This window comes from Procambarus clarkii, unplaced genomic scaffold, assembly GCF_040958095.1.
Source record: "Procambarus clarkii isolate CNS0578487 unplaced genomic scaffold, FALCON_Pclarkii_2.0 HiC_scaffold_181, whole genome shotgun sequence".
Classification (NCBI taxonomy): Eukaryota; Metazoa; Arthropoda; class Malacostraca; order Decapoda; family Cambaridae; genus Procambarus; species Procambarus clarkii.
Window position 1 is genome coordinate 275,524 of NW_027189214.1, and position 19,331 is coordinate 294,854.

Below are 19,331 nucleotides of genomic sequence, written 5' to 3' on the forward strand. Positions count from 1 at the left end.
CTCTGCTTGAAACTTGTAGTAAGTATGTATTTTATGATATTAGAATTAGGTTTATAATAGCAAGATATTATACCAGTAGTTATTAAGTAGATATACACTGGTGAACATGAAATATGCCCGAAACGCTATGCGTACTAGTAGCCTTAAGTATTGTATATACTAGCTCTATCTATAAATCATAAATCAATCAGAATGTTTGTAACTCTGCATCTATGTATGTACTTTTCCTAAATAAAATATTATTATTATTATTATTATTATTACTGTTATATGAGAGGTGATGATCCTTCTCAATATGAGAGACTGTGAAATATAAGAGGTGATGGTGGGAGCATTTACTATCACCAAATGCCCTCCTTGTTCGCCTAGCAATAAGTATAGCTAGGGGCGTACTTTAGCTATACATACCCATTTTTAATTTTTTTTGTTTGGTTTCATTTTTAAATTAAATCGGGGTTACCTTACCTTGAGGTTACCTTGAGGTGCTTCCGGGGCTTAGCGTCCCCGCGGCCCGGTCGTTGACCAGGCCTCCTGGTTGCCGGACTGATCAACCAGGCTGTTGGACGCGGCTGCTCGCAGCCTGACGTATGAGTCACAGCCTGGATGATCAGGTATCCTTTGCAGGTGCTTATCCAGTTCTCTCTTGAACACTGTGAGGGGTCGGACAGTTATGCCCCTTATGTGTAGTGGAAGCGTGTTGAACAGTCTCGGGCCTCTGATGTTGATAGTTCCCTCTCAGAGTACCTGTTGCACCTCTGTTTTTCAACGGGGGTATTCTGCACATCCTGCCATGTCTTCTGGTCTCATATGATGTTATTTCTGTGTGCAGGTTTGGGACCAGCCCCTCTAATATTTTCAACGTGTAAATTATTATGTACCTCTCCCGCCTGCGCTCAAGGGAGTACAGTTTTAGGCTCTTTAGTTGGTCCCAATAGTTTAGATGTTTTACTGAGTGGATTCTAGCAGTAAAGGATCTCTGCACGCTCTCCAGGTCAGCAATTTCTCCAGCTTTGAAAGGTGCTGTCATTGTGCAGCAGTACTCTACTCTAGAGAGCACAAGCGTTTTGAAAAGTATCATCATCGGTATAGCATCTCTAGTGTGAAAAGTTCTTGTTATCCAACCTGTCATTTTTCTTGCAGTTGTGACGGCTACTTTATTGTGTTCTTTAACCCTTACACTGCTCAGGGGTCATATGGACATTTACACCCCTGTGCGCAAGAAAAAAAAAATTCAAAAATTTTTTTTCGTCTTCTAAACATGTTAATTTGTGTCCCCTGAGCACGGAAAAAATTAAAAAAAAATCGTAGGTGACATATTTTGGGCGCAATTGACCGAGGAAGTCTGGCAAAAAGTGGGCGTTGACAGAGCGGTCGTCAGACCCGGTCAGCGTCACCCGCGTTGACAGATGGGAGTTGCCACAAAGATATTATTACCTAATTGTTTCAATGTCTCCGATTGATTTTTTCTTAGTTTTTTTGCAGTAATATTATTCAATAGTGTGTATTGTAATATATTTATATAATAAAAGTGGTTAATAATCGCTATACTCAAAAAGTATGATGTGCATATTAGTGATTCAATTATTATGTTTATAAAACAATAAACAAATAGTTTTGTTGCTATTACACTCTATACACAGGTTATATATAAGTATTGGCATGTTTTGGTCACCATACCGAACCACTAAGTTGGTATTGAGAGTCGAAAAGCAACGAGGAGTTACCGCCACACACCAGCCAGCCACTCGCTGCCACTCCCTCAACACACGCACTAAACTTTCTCCCCCAACAATACCAGTTGTGGTGTTATTACACTATATACAGACGTTATATATAAGTATGTGTATATTTTGTTCACCACAACTGTACAGCTAAGCTAATATAGTTAGTTCAGGCACTACGAGTCGTCGCTATACACAGATGGCGGCTGGCGGCTCCCTCACTCTTTCAAAGTCACACGCACTAAACTTTCTCCCCCAACAATACCTTTTGCAGTGTTATTACCCTATATACACATATTATATATAAATATCTACATGTTTTATGCACCGTAACTGTACACCTAAGCTTGTAGAGCGCCCAAAGAGCATAGTGGCCACCCTCTAAACAGCTAGAGAAATCGTGCAGACGGCGTCACCTCCGTCACCCATATGGCTCCTCCCAGCATAATCCTTTTGCTGTTATTACACTAATACACACATTATATATAAGTATCTACATTTGTGTTCACCATAGAGAACCACTGACCTGGTATGGTGAACGCAAACAATAACAGGTGGCCACACAGTCAGTAAACGATGCTGTCTCCCTCCGTCTCTCAGCATCACTCCTCACACAGCGCTAATTATTACAACAATCCTGCTATTATCACAACCCTGCTTATTTATATCACAGTCATTGGTCATCTGTAATATTGTCATCGCTAAATAATAACAATTATATATTTATTTTGACATTTTTCGGCGATGCTGTGGTCACAAGCTGAACATCAATGCTGTTCGCTCATGCTGCGTGCGCCGGCCTTGGTTGCTCCAACAGTACTGTGCCTCTCACACCTGAGAATATTGCCCACGATTTTTTTTTAAATGGCATCTGTTTACAAGAGCCCTGAGGAAGCTACTGTGAACCCCGTGTAGCCGCGGGCCATTTGAATCAGGCCTGGCACCCTATGACGTATATATACGCCATGCGCACCATGGGACATGTTACTCAGGGCGTATATATACGCCATGCGCAGTTTAAGGGTTAAAGGTAAGGTCTTCCGACATGAGTACACCCAGATCCTTTATATTGCCTTTTCGTTCTATGTTATGATTTGCCTGAATTTTGTACGTGGTTTCCGTTTTTATATTTTCATTTTTTCCATAGCGCATGAGCTGGAACTTATCTTCGTTAAACAACATATTATTTTCTGTAGCCCATAGAAAGAACTGATCTACATCTGACTGGAGGTTCGCCGTGTCCTCTATGTTGACTACTCTCATGAAGATCCTAGTGTCATCTGCAAAGGATGATACAGTGCTATAGGTTGTGTTCTTGTCTATGTCCGATATGAGGATGAGAAAAAGTACTGGAGCAAGCACAGTACCCTGGGAAACTGAGCTCTTCACGGTTGATGGGCTGGATTTTATTTTGTTGACTATTACACATTGGGTTCTGTTGGTCAGGAAATTGTAGATCCATCTGCCTATTTTTCCGGTAATTCCTTTTGAACGCATTTTATGTGCAATAACACCATGGTCACATTTATCAAAAGCTTTTGCGAAATCTGTGTAAATTACATCCACGTTATGTTTGTCTTCAATAGCATCTAATGCCATATCATAGTGGTCCTGCAACTGCGACAGGCAAGAGCGCCCTGTTCTGAAACCATGTTGTCCGGGGTTATGGAGTTGTTGTGATTCCATGTATTTTGTGATTTTACTTCTTAGCACTCTCTCAAAAATTTTTATGATGTGCGATGTTAGCGCTATCGGTCTGTAATTTTTTTGCCTCAGCCTTATTTCCTCCTTTATGAAGTGGTGCTATCTGCTGTTTTTAGTATATCAGGAATAACGCCAGTATCTAGGCTTTGTCTCCACAGAATGTGGAGGGCCTGCGATAGAGGTTTTTTACAGTTCATGAATATGGAGTTCCAAGAATCCGGGCCTGGTGCAGAGTGCATAGGCATACTGTTTATGGCTTCTTCAAAATCCAGTGGGGATAGGGTGATGTCTGATATATGATTTGATGTTGGTATTGTGACGGTAACGTGTTGGTGTTCGGCTGTTCAAAAGCTAGGGGTATGGCCTCGTCACATATAGAAACAAAAAATAGAAAACCTGGAACTTCGTCTGTGGTAAGGTAATGAGAAGACACACAAAACACAAGTAAATTTAACAATGAGATTTTAATTACATTAGAAAAGCAAAACATGAATAAAATGGACATACAAATTCGTATAATAAAATCAATCAGTCAAAATAATAAGAATAATCAAATGACAAAACGAAAAGTTACGTTAAGACAAGGTGAGTAATAACAAGTGCATAACAATGTTTAATATGGGTGCCGGAATATTGGCTTTAAGCTACCACCTCTCTTAGTACACGTAAGCCACAGCTTAGTCTACCAACGAGACGTGTTAACTTGATGAAAGCACTGGATATTCTGAGGTCTGGCGGTCGTGTGGCCCCAGACATCAGGTAGTGTGGTGGGTGGAGGGCAGGTGCAACTGGACCCGCAGCCAATCAGCGATGAGCTGGCGACAGACAGGTAGTTTGGTGATTCGAGGTGGAGCAGGTGTTCCTGGCTGCATACGTTTTGTGCTCTGGCAAACCTTGGTGGTGTAGTTGTTGGATATTTCTTCCATACTAGTTTTATATAGATGTATAGCGACGTATTTTGGAGGGAAGAGCAGGCTCAATCTCTTGAAGGAGATTATCATCACAACTCTCCCCCGAAGCCTGTGGTTCTGGAAGAAGTACGTCATTATGTGGTGGAGTAATAGATGGAGTCGCTTCTACTTCATAAACTTTAGAGAGGGCATCGGCTATAATGTTGTCAGAACCCATGATATAGCGGATCTCCAGGTTGAAATCTTGTAAATACAAAGCCCATCGTAGAAGACGCTGGTTAGTGAATTGGGCTTGATGTAGGAAGCGGAGAGGGTTGTGGTCTGAGAAGATGGTTGTAGACCTGGCGCCTTGTAGGTACGGAGCGAAGTGTTGGAAGTTCAGGACGATGGATAGTAGCTCCTTTTCAATAGTGCTGTAGTTCCTCTGGTGTGGTTTCAATTTGTAGCTGTAGTAGCTGACAGGTAGAACCTCCTCGCCTCGTTGTTGCATCAGGACACCACCAACGCCGGTACCACTGGCGTCGACATGAAGGACGAAAGGCTTGGTGATATCTGGCGAGGCGAGAATGGGATTAGAACAGAGGAGGAATTTTAGTTGTTCGAAAGCAACGGTTTGCTGCATGGTTCAATTATACCGTTGCTTGGGACTGGTTAATAGAATTAGAGGTGTGGCGACTGTACTGAAATTCCTCACAAACCTACGGTAGTAGGAGGCAAGACCAAGGAAGCGCAGGAGCTGCTTCCTGGTGGTAGGCTGTGGATACTGTTGGATGGCTAGAGTGTGTGAGTCTAACGGAGCTAGGCTGCCACTCCCAATAAAATGACCCAGATAACGCACTTTACCTTTCGCGAAGGTGGACTTGCCCAGGTTGATGGTGAGGCCGGCTGTCAGGAGCTTGGAGAACAGACGTCGCAGCTGGAGCAGATGTTCACTCCAGGTGTTGGATGCTACGACGATATCGTCCAGGTAGGCGTATGTGTTATCCAAGCCCTGGATGACACGGTTGACAGCTCTCTGAAAGGTGGCCGGGGCATTACATAGTCCGAAAGGAAGGCGTTCATATCTGAAAAGTCCAAAAGGAGTGATGAAGGCAGATATCTCTTTAGCTCGCTCCGTTAGACACACTTGATAGTACCCCTTAAGCAAGTCCACTTGGGACATGTACTGGGCACTACCAATGGCGTCAAGGATGTCATCTATCCTAGGCAAGGGGTAAGCATCCTTGACAGTTACATTATTGAGTTTTCGATAGTCAGTACATAACCGCACCTTACCTTGGGGTTTGGGCACCAAGATACAGGGTGAGGCCCAGGGGGACTCACAAGGTGTAGCCAGTCCATGATCCAAGAGGTATTGCACCTCAGCACGCATGACTTCCTTCTTGCTCGGGCTGATTCGGTAGAAGGGTTGACGAATCGGCCGGGTGTCGGGGAGCAGTTGGATGTCGTGCTGGGTAACATTACACTCTTGGGGGTAATCTCTGAACAACTCCTGATGTTCTCTGAAGATCTTGACAAGAGGTGCACTATGATTATCCTGAAAGTATTTGGGAAGATCATTAAGGATTTCGGAATTAGAAAGCGCTGACTCCTTGTCAGTGCTTTCGGGAGGAGAAGCTGGGAAGGTCTCACTGTGGATGTAGGGTTCTGTGAAGGTAGAATAATTGATTAGGACAGTGGGAGGAGTACCATTATATTGCTTCAGGAGGTTGACGTGGCACAGCTGGGTCTTCCGCCGCCTATCTGGAGTCTCGATAACGTAGTTGTTTCTGCACTCCTTGACGCGGTAGGGTCCTGAAAACCTGTTTTGTAAAGGTGATCCTGGGATAGGAAAGTATGCAGGTACGAAGTCTCCCGGCTTAAATTTTCTTACTTTGCTGGTCTGGTCGTAATGAGTCTTCATCCTCTCCTGGGCTTTCAATAGATTATCATGGGCAAAACGGTGGACTCTCTCTAGAATGTGTTGAAGGTTTTGAAGAAACTGGGGCACATTCTGATGCTCACTGAAGGTGGCATCTCTGAGAGAGTCTTTGAAAGCCTTAAGGGGAGTACGGCACTTACGGCCGTAGAGCATCTCATAAGGAGATACTCCTAGGGACTCATTGGGAAGACTTCTGTAAATACACATTATAAGGTTGATTTGCTTATCCCAATCCTTAGAGGTTTCACTACAAAACTTTTTCAAGAGTGCTTTGATAGTCTGATGACTTCGTTCAAGAGAACCCTGTGAAGCAGGATGATAGGGGCTGGACAATACCTGTTTGATGTTGAACTCCTCCAGTGTCCTTTTGAAGAGATCACTGGTGAAGTTGGTACCACAGTCGCTCTGAATCTCCCTGGGAAATCCGAATTGAGTGAAGATCTTCAATAGATGTTTTACAACCGTAGCAGCCGTGATGTTCTTCACTGGAACTGCTATGGGAAATCTGGTGGTAGGACACAGGATGGTTAAGATATAGGCGTTACCTGAACTGGTCCGAGGTAAAGGACCAACACAGTCTATTATAAGTCTGTGGAAAGGTTCCGCAGGCACCTGTATGGGAATCAGTGGCGCTCTGGGAATGGTGATGTTCGGTTTGCCTGCCATCTGACATGTATGACACTGTTTTACGTACTTTTGACGCTATTTACCATACCTGGCCAGTAGTAGTCTTGACGAATTCCATGGTAAGTCTTGTTGAATCCGTAGTGGGAGAGTGCTCCGTGGGCCAGGTGTAGAATAGTGGGCCGCAGGCTGGTAGGAATCACAAGTTGTTCGATGTTGGCCCAATCGTCCTCCTCCTTCAGTTTACTGGGTCTATATCTGCGGTAGAGCAAGTCGTTCTCTAGGAAGAACCCAGGAATACTGTCGGGTTGAGTCTCAGCCTGGAAAAACAATGGTGTTAAAGTAAGATCTTCCCTCTGCAACTTACGGAACTCCAACTTGGTCAGATTCGGGGGTAGTTTCTGAGGGTCTTGAGGGACAGCGGTAGCAGTAGAGTCAGCTGGCTGTGGACGTGCGGCTTGTGCACGGGTGGTCACGAGAACCGGAAGAGAAACTTCATCACTCTCTTGAACCTCTGCTGGAACATACGCTAGTATAGGGTTAATTGGCACAGAGGTACACACCTGGGGTTTGTCCATGACGATCAGGTTGGTCGATTGCAGGTCTTCTGCCAAGTCGTTGCTAGGAGAAGTTGCACTCCAGGCATGGGAAAAGGCTTTTCCCTGACGGCGACTTGGACTTCTCCGTTCACGTTGGGACAATCCAGGTGGACTCTGGCGAGAGGGTATGGAGTGGTAGCAGTGAGGTCAGTGATGAAGACAGTTTCTCCGGTGTAGGCGATGTTGGGCACAGCCGACTTCCAGATGATCGATTGAAGAGCCGCTGTGTCCCTCAAGATCTTCAATTTGAAACGTCCCTCCAGATTTGAACCGTTGGCAGAGACAGTTCCAGTATACAGGTGGTTACTGAAAAGAGAAAGATCATTAACATTAACACCAACATTCATCACAGGCTTACCGGACTTAGGAGGAGTTGGTTTGGGTTTCTGTGGGTCAGTGGTTCCCTTGTATTGAGACTTACCACACTTGTCTATGGTATGTCCATAGAGTCTACAATACTTGCAGTACAATTGCGAGCCAGCTTGATCGGTGCTCACTTTCTCGTAACTGTACCACGACTTCTTACTGGAGGATGGTTCGGGTGTCAGCCGGTGGATGAGGCTGTAAGTGTCAGCCGACTTAGCACACTTCAGGTAGTCGGTTTCTTCTTTATCTGCTAAGTATAGACGGACAGGAGGCGGCACACGCCTCAAGAATTCTTCAACAAGCATCAGGTTGACGAGTTCTGTAAAAGTAGAGACATGTGCTGCTTCCAGCCATTTCATGAAATATCTCCGTTTTGTGTTAGCAAACTCGAGGAAGGTAGTGGTACTTGCCTTCAGGTGGTCACGGAATTTCCTTCGATAACTTTCTGTGGAGAGGAGGTAGGCGTCCAACACTGCTTGTTTCAGAGTCTGGTAGTCATTCTCAGACGCCAGAGTGCTGAGTGTGACTGCACCTCTACCTGTAAGATGGACTCTGAGAAGTGTGGCCCATTGGTCGACAGGCCAACTGAGTTGATTAGCAAGGGTTTCAAAGGTGGTGAAAAACACATCAACTTCTGCTTCTACAAAGGATGGCATTAACTTACTTGCATGTGATATATTAAAACTGACGGGAAGATTGGCAGTAGCTTGCTGGCGTTGAGCGAGGTGTGAAGTTTCCAACGTGTATTCTCGTTGACGACACTCTAGAGCCAGAGTCGCTTGTTGCTGGTCATGTTCGCGTTGCATCTCCAACTTGCGTCGTTTTGTTTCAAGCTGTACTCGCTCCCGCTCATGGAGCATTGCAACCTCACGTTCCTGGAGGGCGAGTTCACGTTCCTTGAGGGCGATTTCTCGTTCGTGTTCTTCCTTCCTCAAGGCAGTTTCACGTTCTTTGAGGGCGATTTCACGTTCTTGTTCTTCTCTTCGTATGGCAGCTGCTTCCCTTTGCTGCTCGAGGGCTTCCCTTTGCTGCTCACGTTCAATCTTGGCCAGCACTAGTTTGAGTTTCATCGTTGCCAAATCAGTTTTATCTGCAATATAGTAAGTTTCGTGAGTTTCAGAGTCTATCTTACCTTGTTCTAAGAAATGATCCAGCAACAGGTTGTGTATTTCACTCTTGTTGGCTTGGTAGGGAACTGTTAGTTGATACTCATGTGCAAGAGTTTGTAATTCAGCTCTCTTGGCATGACTTAAAGTCCCTATTGCACCTGCTGGATCTGCACGGAAAGCTTGGAGACGAAACATGGTGAAATTAGCAAATAAATGTACAACGAATATACAGTTATAGTGAATGTCAGAAACAGGACAACGTGGCAACTGGTACCTATCCTGTGGGATCTTTAACAATTAAAGTTAAGTAAAAGATGTTAAATGATTAATTTAAATCAAGGGCGCAGGAAATCTTGTACCCGGTACTCATGTAAGAGGATAAGGGCAAGAAAATCCTACTAACAAATGAAACAGAGTTTCGAAAACAAATGAAACAGTTAATTACCTCAAAAGTAAAATTGGTAGTCCAAGGATGTAGGCATACCTTGCAGAGTCTCTATGACATACGCAAGTTTTTCCTACTGAAATTAATATGATACTTACAGATATAGCGAACTTTTGTGCTTTGAAAAAGTAAGCTAATTCCCTACCGTTGTATGTATCATCATCTCTGACTGACGTATAGGGGTTCAAGGTGTCAACTGGTGACGAGAACTGCTGCTGAGGTCCCAATTCAGCAACTAAAGTTCGAGCTAGAGGAACTATGGCCCTCTTTGTCCTCCTACAGTCAGATTGCAGAAGATTGGGTGCACTTGACCCGGGGCAGACCACAGTACCAGGGTACCAATATGATGATCTGTCAAAAAAGAGAAATATCCAAGGGACAAAGATGGTAAACACGAGTAATAACACGGAGGGAGAGATGACCAATTAAGAGTATGACTGAGGCCTACAGTCACCACGTAATCCAAAGTTGTCTCACCTTCACCATATGCTACTCTCGTAATGCACAATACACCGCACCATATAAAAAATGAAATTGAATATGAAAAATAGTAAAAGCTACGTTAACAAAGTTAAATACGCTTACCATAAATTACTACTTGGCACCAGTACCTGAGTGAAGCTCCTAGGACAGGCCCCCACTTAATATGTGACGGTAACGCGTTGGTGTTCGGCTGTTCAAAAGCTAGGGGTATGGCCTCGTCATATATAGAAACAAAAAATAGAAAATCTGGAACTTCGTCTGTGGTAAGGTAATGAGAAGACACACAAAACACAAGTAAATTTAACAATGAGATTTTAATTACGTTAGAAAAGCAAAACATGAATAAAATGGACATAAAATTCGTATCATAAAATCAATCAATCAAAATAATAAGAATAATCAAATGACAAAATGAAAAGTTACGTTAAGACAAGTGAGTAATAACAAGTGAACAATATACAATCAGATAATAGGTGCAGGAATATTGGCTTTTAAGCTACCACCTCTCTTAGTACACGTAAGCCACAGCTTAGTCTACCAACGAGACGTATTAACTTGTTGAAAGCACTGGATATTCTGAGGTCTGGCGGTCGTGTGGCCCCAGACATCAGGTAGTGTGGTGGGTGGAGGGCAGGTGCAACTGGACCCGCAGCCAATCAGTGATGAGCTGGCGACAGACAGGTAGTTTGGTGATTCGAGGTGGAGCAGGTGTTCCTGGCTGCATACGTTTTGCGCTCTGGCAAACCTTGGTGGTGTAGTTGTTGGATATTTCTTCCATACTAGTTTTATATAGATGTATAGCGACGTATTTTGGAGGGAAGAGCAGGCTCAATCTCTTGAAGGAGATTATCGTCACAGTATCGTATCCATGAAAAATTCATTTGGGTTATCAATCTTTAGTGTGTTTAATAGCTCGCTGAAAACAGAGTCATACTGCGTCCTCAGTAGCTCGCTCATTTCTTTGTTGTCATCGGTGAAAGTTCCATCTCCCTTTCGCAGGGGCCCGATACTAGATGTGGTTTTTGATCTTGATTTTGCATAGGAGAAAAAATATTTCGGATTTCTTTCTATTTCACTGATGGCCTTTTGCTCTCTTTGCCTCTCCTGGGTTTTGTATGATTCTTGTAGCTTCCGTTCAATTGTTTCTTTTTCTCTACCTAACCTTCTTCGCCGTTCTTGAGATAGGGTGCGACTGTCAAGTTGTTCCGCGATTCGTTTTCTTCGCCTATATAGGGAACGACGTTCCCGTTCCAATCTGCATCTCTTATTCTTTTTTCTTAGAGGTATGCGGTTTGAACATATTTCTAGTGCTACTGAGCTTATTTTTTCCAGGCACTGGTTCAGGTTTGCATTTTCTAGCTGTTCTTCCCAGTTTATTTCTGTGAAGTCCTGGTTTATTTGCTTCCATTTTATCTGTTTATTATTGAAGTTGAATTTGCTGAAATCTCCTCCACCGGGAATCTGGACTGGTTTTGAAGGTCTACTCCCCATGGTTGTCATAACTTCAATTAAGTTGTGATCTGAGTAACAGGTATTTGTAATCATTATGTTCCTGATCAATTCATCATTATTAGTGAAAATGAGGTCCAGCGTGTTCTCCTTCCTAGTTGGTTCAACTATTTGCTGGTTTAAGGCAAACCTGTCGCACATCCGTAGCAGGTCATTTGCATGTGCTTGTTCATTTAGGCTACTTCCTGGTATTCTTTCTGATATTACTGTATTAGCCAGGTCCCTCTTGGGGAATGCAGAAGTGCGTTCCCTGGTGGAGTTTGGACTGTGCTTGGGCTGTCCGCTGTAAGCGTGCATCCTGGAAGAGACATCGCCGCCGGCAGACGGTTGAGTCTTTTCTTTTGTTTCGGAAGGCGAGTGCGGTGGCCCTTAGGACCATCCGTGCGGCTAAATGTGCTTGCTGGGCGTTTTATGTCTCCACCGTTACGTTCGAAACTCCTCTTCCATTGGTCTGGAAGCGTATCCGCAAGATTGCGGGTAAGTTCGTTCCCGATGTCTCACCGGTCTTTCGCCTCCATGGTGCTCTTGTGGAGGACCCGTTGCAGGTTGCGACCGAACTGGATTCCCATTTTTCCTCTGTTAGTTCTGGTTCTTATCTCCCCCAATCCTTCCTTCTTCGTAAGCCTCTCCTTAAATCTCGTCCTTTTAATTTCTGTACTTATCTTCACCTTCCCTATAATGATCCCTTCTCTCTCTCTGAACTTCAATCTGCCCTAGCCCTTTGTGGTTCTACGGCAGCGGGCTCCAATGGCATTCATTATGAAATGCTTCGCCATCTTCCTCCATGCACGTCTCGGTATTTACTGAGTCTGTACAATCGGGTCTGAGAGTCGTCGTCAGTCCCTGAAGACTGGCTCGATGCTGTTGTCCTCCCTGCTCGGAAACCAGGGTCTCTCGGGTCATCCCCCAAGGACTTCCGCCCTATTGCCCTCACGAGTTGTGTCTGCAAGCTCTTTGAACGTACAGCCTATGACAGGATTGGTGAGACCATTCCACATTCTGGGTCCCTTGATTTGTAGAGCATTTCTAGTTTGGTTAAGTCGCACTCTTGGAATATCAAATAGGTATTTGTTTCTGGTGTGATGCACATGGGTTTTGTTACAACCTTCTAGGAAGCTTCTAAGGTCAGGATTGACATTGCAGTTCAGAGTTTTAAATATATAGAGTATGCATGAGAGGATGTGCAGTGACTTAATATCTAACATATTTAAAGATTTGAGTAAGGGTACCGAGTACTGTCTGGAGCCAGAGTTAGATATTGTTCTAATAGCAGCTTTGTGTTGAATAATTAGAGGACGTAAATGATTTTGTGTAGTAGAACCCCAAGCACAAATACCATAATTGAGATAAGGATAGATGAAAGAGTAATAGAGCGTCACCAGGGCAGAGCGAGGTACATAATATGTGATCTTAGAAAGGATGCCAACAGTTTTAGAAACTTTTTTTTATATATTTAGAATGTGTCCCCTGGAAATTCAGCTTGTGGTCAATGAGAATGCCAAGGAATTTTCCATCTACTTTGTTACTAATTTGGATATTGTTTATTATTAGATTAATTTGATTGGAGGATTTATTGACAAACAAAATATAGAAAGTGTATGAAATATAAAAAATTAAATATAGAAATGTATTGTCATTTGCTGTTACTGCCTCAATTCAGTAATCTTCATTATACTTTATTTGCTTCTATTATACGTTAATTTTCATTTATATTTATTTACTTTTGTTTTTCTTGTTTCCTTTCCTTTTTTATCATAATTGTTTTACATATTTAGTTGATTTAGTATTTTACTGCTCTGTAATTGCATATTTTATTGTACCTTGACTACATTGCATCCACATGCAAGCTGATATTGATCATGAACAAAATCAACTGTCACAAATTTATAGTAACCCCCATACAGATCATCACTACTGCAGGTAATACACAGCACACCAGGCAAAAAAAACAAACACCAAAATAACACATCAGTTTTCAACCAAAATGTTAGATCACTTGGTAAACATTTTAATGATATAAATGCTTTACTCACAATCCTTGGTACTAAACTATCGTTCATTATTTTAACAGAAGCCGGGCTAAGTAAAGACCATACCCAATTTTACAAATTAGCTGGACCTAGATTCACGAAGCTCCATGTATTTCTTCGTAAGTAGGTGTGCTACGAAGGTTCATAAGTACCGGCTAAGAACGTGACTACATGCAATTCAGAAAGCCGTACTTACGAAGTTATTAGCAACTCTCAAGAAGTCATGCTAGATGTCACTAGGGCTATTCGTTTGGCCAATCAGAGAGCAGGCAACATTCTTCATCTTGATGATTTAGCCAATCACGATGCTGGCTTATCGGAGCTCACCTGCCACCTATTTACGTCGAATTTTCTTATAAAATTAGTATATTTTGAAGTAAAACTAAGTTTTTTCAACTTCTACAGCCAGCATCGACCTTGTAGTAAACAAATATGTTACATTTTTTATTTACCTATGTAATTCTAAGAGATACTGTGTAGCTTTCCTTGTCGATCGGAAGATGCACTGACAATTATTGTATATATTTACCTGAATTTACTCAAGGGCCATTAATTATCTAGTGGCCCTTGGGTAAATGGACAGAATCCCGGCGGCTTGTTAAAGGGCCCGCCAATTGTCTTAATGATATTTTTCAGCATTATTTTGGCATTTACGGCTTCAGCGGGTATAGGTGGTTCCATGGGTTTATAACCCTCTTTGCAAAAAAACATCTGTTTTCAGTCGTACTTGAGAGGACACACTCTCCATCACTATTTCTGTGATTGCCCTGTTATCAGGGACTTCAGACCAAATGGTATAAGGTACTCTGGGCTCTGTAATTACTTCATACACTCAGGACTATTGGAAGATATTTTTGTGCTGCACCCAGATTTTGCCAGTGGGGCTAATAGATCAGCCTTATATTTCTTGTTCCCTCCTGATTCCATGTATGACTAGCCTTCCTGTGAGGTGGGGGATGTTTGATGAGCTTGTAGCTGTATTTTTTTTTATCCACACTGTTTGGTCTTTCATACAGAATAGGGAAGCAGCACATTGCTGTGTATACCTAAGCATGTTAAAAAAATACATTGTTTGAGAGGAGTTATGTAGAAACTAGTAAGAGTAATTATAATATAATGTTTCCATGATTCAGTGCTTACCTCTTGTGAAAATCGTGAAGTTGTTGTTTAGTCAGAGTTCATTTGTTTTTTGTATTGAGGCAGGTATTTTCTCTCTTGATTCCATGTATGCCTAATCATCCTGTGAGATGAGAGTATCAGATGAATTTATAGATAGTTTTTTATCTACACTGTGTAATCTTCCATATAGAATAGGGTAGCAGCACAGTGCTGTGTATACCTAAGCTTCTTAATAAAAAAATTGAGTAATTAAGCTTTTAAATTATAGTTTGTAATATTACCAGTATTATCCTAATTAATTCATGTTAACCATGGGTCATTAAGATCTCAGGTTGATATGTAATAGTCATATTTCTTTTGAATCATTCATTAAGTTGTGCATTATGTCTCAATTTTTCACTTCTTTGGATATACTGTACAGTACAAAAAGATAGGATAACAATAAACCAGTAATATTTCTTTCATTATATTTTTTATTTAAATAACAGCATCACTATTTTTACAGCTGACATTATTTGTTTTACTCACAGTTGCATTATTTGTTAAAAAAAAATGGTTTATTGTTATACACAAAGGTGCTACATAGCCTTCCCAGCTTGGTGCCTTCTTTTGATAATTACTTACTGATTGTTACACACAGCCAAATTGTGTAACAGGAAGAGGTCTTGGACCCCTTGCTTCCCCCCCCCCCCCTCTCTTTTTTAACTGGCCATAATAGTCCATATAGTGATAATTATAGGCCTAAGTATTCCATGACAAAAGTTGTTGAAGTTTTTACCCCTTACCTAACATTTGTGAAGCATATTTTTGTTTTATGTCTCACCGACTTTAGGTCAAGTCGAGGTCGAGGGAGGGGGAAGACGTACCGTTCGCGCTCCGTTAAAATCGTGTCATAAACCGGGATTCTTAGGACTACTGCCATGGATTACTGATTACAGACATAACAAAGTGCATAGTGACCCGCTGGGAAAATGAAAATAGTCATTAACAATAGAACTTTGTGCTAAATAGAGAATAAACGGGAGTCACGTGTGAGCCAGTGAACGAGGCTTTGTGTACATGTGTGTATTAGGAAAAAAAATAGTGAATGGCGATTCGTGGAACAGTGATGTGGAACGGGTATCACAACAACATATAAGTTGGAAGTGAAGGAAAATCGTGCATAGAATATTATAAATACAGAATACTAGAAATATAGAATAGTGGCAAGAGGCGGCATCAGTGGTTATAAATCGGGTAACTGGAAACTGGTGACATCAACCTGGGACACTAGAGGTCACCTGTATTCACCGGGGACCAGCTTCGCTACCCTACGCTAAGTACCTGCCGTAAAGTTTGATCAAAATAACATACATAATATTACTAATATACAGTATACATATAATATTATAAATATTAAACATATAAATATGTATACATATAATTTTATAAAGAGTTAAAAGGACTGACATCAACAAGTGATCCATACAGTGACTCTCAAATACAACACAAAACATCAGACAATGGAGAGGTGTGGCAAGTGTTCGGGAGTACTGGGAAGACGTAATGCAGGCGTAACGTGCTGCATCTGTAACATTAGATTTCACCTGGGCTGTACAGAATTAGCTCCAGGATGCATAAAAAGGCAAGGAATTTACTGGGTTTGCAAAGATGACAGATTAATGTTAGAGAACATAACTAAACTGATGAAAAACATTCCCGAGTCACAGAGATTATCATTCACAGACAGGCTACCAGTGATATATGCGGACTGGAAAAAGTCAACATTGGATAACGACCAAAACTCAGGAACAGATAGTTTGGAGAACCGGATCAGTAGTGTGGAGGAGGAGACTATTGTGGTACAAAATAACAGCAATATTGCAGAGCCAGATAATATAAACGATGAGAGCAACAGTGAGACAGTGCATAGATGAAGGAATTGGGACGAAAAACGGAGATGGCTCCAATAAAGAGGTAGACAAGACAGTCACAGATATAAATACCTTGAAAAACGCAAAACCGGAACACATTTGCAAATTCTACGCTAAAGGAATATGCAAATATGGAAAATTAGGAGCAAAATGCCATTTTCTGCATCCTCGAAAATGCAGGAACATGTTGGAGAGGGGTACATGCCGTTTTGGAACAGGGTGTAGATACTTCCACCCTAAATTATGTCAATTTTCAATTAGGGACAAAAAATGCTACAATCTTCAGTGTCCGGAATTCCATGTGAGAGGTATAGAGCGTTATAGAAGGGAAGATCAATATGACACTACTGGAAATTTTTTAGAGGAAGGCAGAAACAGAGTAGCAAATATAAGAGAGAGGAACAGTCAGATGGAACCACTACAGGATTACAGAGGGGAACGGAGATACCCACAAGACTGGAATTCAAATTACCAACAAGCACACAGGCACTACACCAGACAACACCCGTCCTACTACCAAAACTGGACGAATCACTTCCAAAACGACACACCCTGGACGCAAACACAGTGGCCTCCTTACCAGAGCCTCAGATATTAACACCAAGTAAGGCTTCCAGCACTTCCACTAACACGATAACATCATTTATATTTGCCAACATCCAGGGTATAAAAACACGCAAAACCAACAAAGTTCAATTTATAGATGGTCTCCTTCATGAGGCAAATGCAGTGTTTGCAGCCCTAACAGAAACCCACGCAAAGGACTACCATGATGGTGAAATATGGATCTCAGAGTACAATCTTTTTAGATGTGATAGGAAACACCGGCTTCAGGGTGGGGTCAGCCTCTACATCAAAGACACACTCATCTGTACTGAGCTGCCAAACACCTCAAATGATATGGTGGAAGTGCTGATAACCAAAATAGAGATCTTAAATGTAGTTATTGTCCTTGTATATAAGACACCGGAGGCAAACCCTCAGCAGTTTAAAGACCAACTAATGAAAATAGAACACTGCTTGGAAAACCTCACAAATCCAGCTCCGAAGATCATCCCGCTTGGGGACTTCAACCTACGGCACCTGAAATGGAAGCACCTGGCTAATACAGTAATATCAGAAAGAATACCAGGAAGTAGCCTAAATGAACAAGCACATGCAAATGACCTGCTACGGATGTGCGACAGGTTTGCCTTAAACCAGCAAATAGTTGAACCAACTAGGAAGGAGAACACGCTGGACCTCATTTTCACTAATAATGATGAATTGATCAGGAACATAATGATTACAAATACCTGTTACTCAGATCACAACTTAATTGAAGTTATGACAACCATGGGGAGTAGACCTTCAAAACCAGTCCAGATTCCCGGTGGAGGAGATTTCAGCAAATTCAACTTCAATAATAAACAGATAAAATGGAAGCAAATAAACCAGGACTTCACAGAAATAAACTGGGAAGAACAGCTAGAAAATGCAAACCTGAACCAGTGCCTGGAAAAAATAAGCTCAGTAGCACTAGAAATATGTTCAAACCGCATACCTCTAAGAAAAAAGAATAAGAGATGCAGATTGGAACGGGAACGTCGTTCCCTATATAGGCGAAGAAAACGAATCGCGGAACAACTTGACAGTCGCACCCTATCTCAAGAACGGCGAAGAAGGTTAGGTAGAGAAAAAGAAACAATTGAACGGAAGCTACAAGAATCATACAAAACCCAGGAGAGGCAAAGAGAGCAAAAGGCCATCAGTGAAATAGAAAGAAATCCGAAATATTTTTTCTCCTATGCAAAATCAAGATCAAAAACCACATCTAGTATCGGGCCCCTGCGAAAGGGAGATGGAACTTTCACCGATGACAACAAAGAAATGAGCGAGCTACTGAGGACGCAGTATGACTCTGTTTTCAGCGAGCTATTAAACACACTAAAGATTGATAACCCAAATGAATTTTTCATGGATACGATACTGTGACGATAATCTCCTTCAAGAGATTGAGCCTGCTCTTCCCTCCAAAATACGTCGCTATACATCTATATAAAACTAGTATGGAAGAAATATCCAACAACTACACCACCAAGGTTTGCCAGAGCGCAAAACGTATGCAGCCAGGAACACCTGCTCCACCTCGAATCACCAAACTACCTGTCTGTCGCCAGCTCATCACTGATTGGCTGCGGGTCCAGTTGCACCTGCCCTCCACCCACCACACTACCTGATGTCTGGGGCCACACGACCGCCAGACCTCAGAATATCCAGTGCTTTCAACAAGTTAACACGTCTCGTTGGTAGACTAAGCTGTGGCTTACGTGTACTAAGAGAGGTGGTAGCTTAAAAGCCAATATTCCTGCACCTATTATCTGATTGTATATTGTTCACTTGTTATTACTCACTTGTCTTAACGTAACTTTTCATTTTGTCATTTGATTATTCTTATTATTTTGATTGATTGATTTTATGATACGAATTTTATGTCCATTTTATTCATGTTTTGCTTTTCTAACGTAATTAAAATCTCATTGTTAAATTTACTTGTGTTTTGTGTGTCTTCTCATTACCTTACCACAGACGAAGTTCCAGATTTTCTATTTTTTGTTTCTATATATGACGAGGCCATACCCCTAGCTTTTGAACAGCCGAACACCAACGCGTTACCATCACATATTAAGTGGGGGCCTGTCCTAGGAGCTTCACTCAGGTACTGGTGCCAAGTAGTAATTTATGGTAAGCGTATTTAACTTTGTTAACGTAGCTTTTACTATTTTTCATATTCAATTTCATTTTTTATATGGTGCGGTGTATTGTGCATTACGAGAGTAGCATATGGTGAAGGTGAGACAACTTTGGATTACGTGGTGACTGTAGGCCTCAGTCATA